The following is a 6,182-nucleotide window of genomic DNA, read 5'->3' on the forward strand; positions in this document are numbered from 1 at the left end:
TTAACCTCTTCTTTCTCCTAATGGTCTATTAATCATCCAGCCAAGCATACTTTTGACTGTGTAAGATCCATCTCCCACACTCTTTATCATATCTAGTGGTTCCAAAGACTTTTGTACATCTGAACCAATCAACAACTCAATCTCAGAGAAGATTTCGCATAACTATATAACCATTACAGTACAGAAACAAACCATCTCTGATCTCCTCTAGTCCTACCTACCTGCTCCCTGTCCATAAACCTCCAATCCCCTCACATCCATATACTCATCCAACCTTCTCTTAAATGACAGAATTGATCCTGCTACAATCACCTCTTCCGGAAGTTCATTCAACTATGCCACCACTCTCTGAGTGAAGAAACTCTCTCTCATGTGACTTCTAAACTTTTTCCCCCTAACCCTTAACTTATGACCCCTCATTCAAATCTCACCTACCCTCAAGGGAAAGAACCTATTCACATCTACTCTATCTATCCCCCTCATAATTTCAAATACCTCTATCAAATCCCGCCTCCACCATCTACACTCCAATGAATAAATACCCAGTCTACTCAATCTTTCTTTGTATTCTAGATACCGCAATCCAGGCAACATTTTACTAAATCTCTGCACCCTCTCCACCTTACTGATATCCTTCCTATAATTTGGGGACCAGAACTGCACACAGTATTCCAAATTTGGCCTCACTAATGCCTTGAACAGTCTCAACATCACATCCCAGCTCCTATATTCTATGCTTTAATTTATAAAGGCCAGCATACCAAAAGCCTTGTTTACCACCCTATCTGCATGAGAATCCATTTTCAAAGAATGATAAATGGTTATTCCAAGAACATTTTTCAAATGCATCCTCTGTTCCATATCATTTTGAAGTGGGATTTTTCCTTGTGCTCAGGAATAGTCTTCTGAGTGTATATGCCTGAGAGTTCACAAAAATCATTACTATTCAGTCCAATGATCTCTAACCCTGAAAACAAGTTTAGTTTCGATGTGTTTAACTTGACCTCAGTAGAATTTTTGAACTTCTTCCTTGAAGATTAAGCTTATTAATTAGCCCCATAGTGCAAAATGATGCAGTGCTTCCTGAGACAAGAAATGCATTATTACACTTCCTTTCTTGGCCTTGACCTGCATAGTTACCATCAAACGTTTGCAGTTATTTTCTCTGGCCCAAGTCAAACTATTTGTCAATATTGAGGTTTCGGCACTGTTTTCATCTTCTTCCTTTATTGTTGTTTGTTCCTTTTCCATATTCTCTTCCTGGAAGATGTGTAACATTTTGGGATGCTTTTGACTACACATGTCACAGCTGAGTTTTTTTTTACAATTTGTGCTAGCATGACCTTCAGCTATCAGATAGTCAAAACATACTCCATTTTCCTTCATAAAAGTGATTTTCTCACTATGTACCTTCTTTTTAATCAGTGCACATTTTTCCAAATTATGCTTATCATACAGAACAAACATTTCTTCACAACAGGTAAACTTTCATTTTTGTTAATTTCTTTATTCACCACTGCCAGAGAGGTGGCAACTGTACTGAATTAAAAATTTTGGTTGAAGATATGATTTGGACCTCTCAGCTTCTTCACTACTGTTTGAGTGTCTTTGATTTTTCCAGACACTGGATCTGTGACAAGGTCCACTTGGTCTTCAATGAACTCCACCAAATCCTTAAAAGTAGATATTTCATCACATTTTTCCAGGTATTCAACAACTTGACTTCTCTCATCCAGAAGAGTCATTTATTTACAATAATTAGCATATTAGTAAATATGTTAAGAACTTGAAGATGGCCAACCTCCATCATGATTTTGCAACATCCTCTTAGAAAGAGAGCATAAGGTTACGTCATCCACTTATTGATACCTTCTGTACATAAGCTGTTGAAATTTTTATGCTTATTGCCAAAATATTTTTTAGTAAAAACTTACCCTTTTGGTATCCTTCTTTTGGAGCCAGATCTTTGAAAGATCTTGTGGTTGTCCAGGAGTGAACTGCTGCAAATAATATAAACTATCTTCTGAGCTTTGACACTTAGTATCAATACTACAAGCAAACCTTTTCTTAAATACTTGCAGTTTGAAGTGGGTCACTGTCAAAAACTGGAATCTTTCTCTTGGGCAGAGAAGAGAGAGTCTGTAACTGAATTAATGATTCAGCAAATTCATCTTGCCTTCCCATGCTTGGGAAATAGTTACTTTATTCACCCAGATTTCTATTAGCTGCTGGGACCAGGCGGTATTCTGTTTCATCAGATGGCTCACATCTCTGTACAATAAGGTCAATATTGGGGTTTGAGATTTGGCACCATGCATTAACCTGTCTAGTTTAGGACCAAACAGGTCTTACAACTGTAGCGCTTGCTCAGCACCATGCCTTAAACTGTCTAATTCAGGACCAAACACTTGTTTCCCGGCAATGGCTGCTATATTATCCATTCAGCCAATCGTGACCCTCAGATATCAATCATCCACAACAATAACTCCAAAGCCAAAACTATACTCAATGACAAGCAGCAGTTTCTCCAAATAAACACAAAGAAGGAATCCTTTAGTAAGGCTTACCACTTCTTCATGCTGCTGATATCTGTGCTTCTTTCTTCAAAATGCTCTAAACAGAGCTCAATCAATCCAGTTCGAATTCCAAATCCAATTTCCAACTTTCTTTTGTCTTAATTCCATCTTTTATTGAATAAAAAGTCAATTGTTCTTTTATTGACTAAATGTCACGTCTATTTTCCTTAATAGTCATGTGGAGAGATTGAAATGTCATTGTTGTTTATGACACGTTCAAACTAATCTATACTAAAGTTGAGTTTCCATGATTTATCAGTTACTACATTGTTACAAGCCATTAAAAACTTTGTTATACAGAACTAAAATTATGATTAAATGATGCTTTAAAAAGTCAATAAATGTTTTCAGACCTTTCCAAGTTTCCCCCTTCTTCACAGAACAGATGAAATTCAAAACTGGCCATTTATCTTAAACATGTAGAGAGAGAGAGAGACCTTGATGAAGATGTTTTTTATGGAGGCATTCAAAGAATGTAAACAACATCTACAAAGACTGCTTGCAGAATCTGCTTGTAACTTGCATTTTAACCTTTACATCTTCCTTCCAGCAAATCACTTGCTGGAATGGACCTCAGCTTGTGGTTTTCAAGAGTCTTTTGTGTCTGACAGCAGATAACATTGCACACCCCTCAGAAATGGTTGGATGTGATCATATTCACAATGGTGGACATTTTGGCCTCAGAGAGAAAGCCAACAAATAGTTTTGGAGGAATTTTGTGGAGATTACATTGTTGAAACCTTCAGCACTTTGCTGCACTTTATGTCGATTGCCCATGTCCCCAAAGTAGAAAGGAAGTCAACAGTAAATGTTTTTTGGTAGATAATGAACTTTGTGTTGGCGCTGAGTTCTTATTCCTCAATGTCTGACTTTGCTGTAATATGAAGTCCCACATTTTCTATGATTTTAAACTTTTAAAATTACTTCTGTAAATTTGTAAACTGGAAAAAATTATGCACGGAAAACTGATAGTGGATGAGTTGAACTTGACCACAAAGAATAAACAGGAACCAATTCGCCATTGTCTGTTCATGATGAGTCTTTTGCTTGGCTTCTTTAACCTTGCTTGTTAAGATCATCATTGCACTAACTTCAGTGGGTCGTCTTAAGCTTTTACTTTGGTCGTTTGTGTGGTGGTAAGTAATTACACCACTAGGTCACCAGGGGTCATCCCGGTGACCTTGTATATAAAGCAGTCCAGAACTACAGTCTGGCCTTCTGGGTTCATCTTGCAGAGAGACAAGACCTCTTAGTGTACATATTAGTTTATTAAATTATACTCGCACTGCTGGTGTGGTTATTGTCAGTACAGTTTGAACACATTATTGTCTTCATTTTCTATCATTGGTTCTCCCAGTTTTCTTCCAATGTATTTTTGTTGGTTTCATATCTAATAATAATTATAATTTGTTACTGTTCAATTCTGTATGCACAGTCGACTTGACCAAAAGATCAAAAAATACTGAAAGCTTAAATTGATATTATGATGCAATTGGATGTCATTTGTTTAACAAATTAATGCTATATGTCAATTGTATTAATGCAAATAAGCACAGAATACAACTTCCATTTTTAATTTGAGAGTGAAATAACTGGTATTCAAAAAGTGTAACCAATGGTGCTTTGAATAAGGTTGCATTGCTCAATTGTATTTGTGGTCTATGGGCACACTATATATTTAAGCATTGATTTCTGTCCATTCATTCCTCTCAAAAGATCCCTTCCATTTTCTGAAGAATTGTTCTGTTTAAGTAGAAAGATAGAAATAGAAACTAACACAGGTTATTGATTTTAAAGTATTTTCCTTTAATAAATGTTAAGTCAATACTACTTTGTGCTGTGCCAATACAACTTGCAACTATGGTAAGTTTATAGATATTGGTACGGTATTTTTTTATTTTTCAGTTGTGAAATGGGGATGGTTGTTTAAATGTTATAAAGATGTTTTTTTTTGCCTTAATGGACATTTCCACCACACTTAACCACACTAACCATTTCACTGGTGCTGAACATATGTCTAAAAACCCTTATAAAAGGAGAGTGATGTGTGGCTAAGGTAACTAAATACATTTGTTTTCTACTTCTCCTGTGTAGTGAATATGTAATGAATGCAAGGTAGTTTGATACAGAATAAAACCAAGATTACCAAGTTCATCAGTCAAATCATTTTAACAGTAATTATATTTAAATTTAGTCTAATTTTATGAAATCAAAGAAGGTAGATCCACTTCAGAGACTAAAAGAGACTTAGTTATATAAGTCTGTAAAGCACAGTTGTGGATGATATACTATTCACTTTATACATTCACAGATAACCACGCAAGATTTGACTTCAAGCTGCCGGACAATAAGCAGCCTCTGAGAGCCATAGCTCAGGATTCAAGAGCTTAAACAACCTTCAATATAGATTTTCACTTGTTCTTCCTCATTCATTGTCTCTATTTTGTGAATTTATATTGGCATTTACTGCACAGAAAAGTTGTTGGTTGAGGCCAGAAAAGTCTGTGTTTGGGGAAAGAAATTTGGCACATCTTGTGGTTCAAATTCAAGTTTAAATTTATTATCTGATCCATCAAGTACAACATGATGAAACAGTGTGCTCTAGTCCTCGATGCAATATCATGCACACACCGAACCAGACATTAACACACACACACACACACACACACACACACACACACACACACACACACACACACACACACACACACACACACACACACACACACACACACACACACACACACACACACACACACACACACACACAGGGTCTTCAGCCTATATCAAATTTGCACATCTCTCTGATCTTAGAATGAAATGAAAAGCCTGTACCCATATTGTGAACCTTACACAAAATGTATCTACTTGCACTGAATAAACTTAGAGTTGTCTTCATGTGAATGTGAATCATTAAATACCTATTGACTCATCCTTCACTTACCAGTACATTGTCAGTATCCTACAATACATTGGTGATAAATGTTGCTGGAGTAACAGGTATTAACTGAAATTCATTTTACATATTCATTTATTGCTAATTCCCTTTCAGAAAGAATGGGATTACTTCTTTGCACGACACAGACCTACCTCTGAAAATTAGCTGAGGCCAGCACCCCACAGAGAAAACTTGCTTCTGGAGGCCTTTCTGATAAAGTCTCACTTATTCCAGATTGTGAGAATGCCATGAAAACCCCAAACTCCTTTGAGTATGGATATTCAGAGCCATGGAGGTGTCAATGTGATTGTCTGCTGTGGGGCAGGGGATCAGTACAGCATTAAAAAATTGGATGACTTTTGTGACTGAAAGAAGTTCTGGAATGAGTGATTTGTTTTTAAGTGTTAAAGCAGAGATAGCCACTTTTTATATTCTGTTGCAGTTTGCTTGATGCTCCAGTGATCAAGAGCTAAACTGGAACAAGACATACACTTTCCCCCATTCTTAACATAATGCTACATTTAAAAAAAAGGTTCTTATTTGTCCAATTAATGCAACAAGATATTTTATTTTTTTAAATTTTCTTTCATTTTTTTCTTAATCAAATTAATACAAATATTTTAAAGAGAGAAATAGTACATATATTGTTTAGATATTAATTATATAAC

General features: G+C 36.0%; 1 long non-coding RNA gene across 2 annotated transcripts in view; it reads left to right on the forward strand.

Annotated features, from left to right (window-relative positions):
* LOC138759840 (uncharacterized) overlaps positions 1–5,864 on the forward strand; it is a 57,293-nt gene extending 51,429 nt beyond the window's left edge. For both annotated transcript variants that reach the window (XR_011355138.1, XR_011355140.1), the window contains one exon: positions 5,629–5,864. This is a non-coding gene — a long non-coding RNA (uncharacterized lncRNA). The remainder of the gene's footprint in view (positions 1–5,628) is intronic.
* The last annotated feature ends 318 nt before the right edge of the window (positions 5,865–6,182 follow it).

Source organism: Narcine bancroftii, chromosome 4 (genome assembly GCF_036971445.1).
Source record: "Narcine bancroftii isolate sNarBan1 chromosome 4, sNarBan1.hap1, whole genome shotgun sequence".
Classification (NCBI taxonomy): domain Eukaryota; kingdom Metazoa; phylum Chordata; class Chondrichthyes; order Torpediniformes; family Narcinidae; genus Narcine; species Narcine bancroftii.